Source organism: Branchiostoma belcheri, unplaced genomic scaffold (assembly GCF_001625305.1).
Source record: "Branchiostoma belcheri isolate BF01 breed outbred unplaced genomic scaffold, Haploidv18h27 scaffold401, whole genome shotgun sequence".
Lineage (NCBI taxonomy): Eukaryota > Metazoa > Chordata > Leptocardii > Amphioxiformes > Branchiostomatidae > Branchiostoma > Branchiostoma belcheri.
In genome coordinates this window covers 34,716-36,724 of record NW_017804023.1, presented here as the reverse complement: position 1 = coordinate 36,724, position 2,009 = coordinate 34,716, and positions in this window count along the sequence as shown.

Genomic DNA, 2,009 nt, shown 5'->3' with positions numbered 1-2,009 from the left:
AAACAGATTTCCTTTTTCAGAATATTTCAGTTTTAATGCAAAAAAATCGCACTGGATGCCTTTAAGTATTTAATGTGCCTTCTCTGTCTGCTAAAGGCAACAAAACCGAAACGACAAATGAAGGCCATGTATACAACTACGTCGACTCAGATGGCATCAGCGACAATCTACGACAGCAATCAGATGGTCATGCAGTTACAGACCGCAGCAATTCTGGCCTAATTGACAATACGATGTATGTACCTGGTGTCTTACGACAAGGTAAGCACAGAAGTTTGTTTCTGTTACAATCATTGTAACCAAACTTTCCGGTTAGCGTACTGAGTAAGTTTAAAGTCCCAACTGCTGTTTACCAACACCTGTGGACAAGCGTTTTTGAAGTTAAAATTTTAAACCATAAAGTTCTCTCACCTAGAGCCTTCATTTAGTCACTCTGGTCGTCTTCAGTATACTGACCCAGTGGGGCTTACCACGTGGTTCCTTTGACTTCAACATTGGGTTAAAAGTATCTTGTAGACGATGTCGGCGCCCGTCGCGGTTGAGTGAGGGGTGATGAGTCCTGGTGTAAATAGCTTTTTTTTCACCCCATTTAGGAAATAGTCTTGGACATGCACAAAGCATTGAATACACGGTAAAATTCCGGTAAATATGATGATGTTGACACAAAATTCAAACAAGATTCAATAGACAATTATTTGATTCCCCTCAGATACCAATGCTGATACAAACATCTCTAGATTTTTGACAAGCTGCAAGATGGCGTTTTGCCGTTTCCTACGGTTTATCATCATCGCTATTGCAGTGTTGGCCTTGTTAGGTGCAGGAGCTGGTATCATCATGTACTTCACTGCCACTGGTACACTCGGAGGGCCAGCTGAAATCAACATGGTTAGTTTTCTACTTTAGTCTGTTGTAATTTTAATTTATATAAGTTCCACACATATCACCAAGAAGTTGTAACTTATACAGATTTAAATATATAATTATTCAAAAAAATGCCATGCAAAAATAGGTAAATACATAAAAGACTTTTTATAAAAAAAATGCCGAAACTCATTATTAGCCCTACTTGATTGTATACTGTATTAGCTCTTGATGTAATTAATTTTTATTCTATACCCTTTTTTGTACTTTCAATACCCGTTGCAATAAATTCTACCATGTACAGTTGTTGTGCAATAAACACTTCTTCTCCTCTAAGAAATATTGTTATGTGGCTTTTATGTGAATTATTCGACAAATGTGGTGAATGCCAATGATAAATGAACCAAAGTTATAAATTATACCTAGAGAAGTTGTAACATTGTAATATGTACCTCTTTTTATAGCCCTCTGCGGGAACTGATCGAGGCAATTGGGAAACTGCTAAGCCTGTAACAACCACCGTGACTGCAACCTACCTACCAGTCACTTTGACAAATACAACCTTTCTGTCTGCTACTAAACTGAAACGGACAACAAACATGTTTCTACCATCAAACGAAACAGCAACAACACCGATACCTACAGCTCAAGTAAGGAAAACCTTAGATGATTTAGGTTTTGCACATGCACAGTTGTTTCGGCAATCAAACGTAGCCCCTTAACATTGTGTTTTGTTGTTATCAAGGCACTCGATGGATACCTTTATACTGACCACATTTGATTTACGTCAACAGGCTACCGGTCATGATGTTGTGAGAGCAAGAAAACTGCCCACACGTGACAACCACACTGCCACAGGTGACAACCACACTGCCACCGGTCACAACCACACTGCCACAGGTCACAACCACACTGCCACAGGTCACAACCAAACCACCGAAGATGGCAACTACACTGCAGTGTTCAGAGCTGACACCACCAGCAAAAGGATCCATGACTGGCTCCAACTCCTACAGAGACGTGGTTTACTTCAGGTGTGCCCCAGGATACAAGCTGGTCGGTGATTCTCCACTTACCTGCCAGTCTGACGGGACTTGGAGTGGAACGTCTCCAACATGCATTAAAGGTTGGTAATGCAGAAAAAA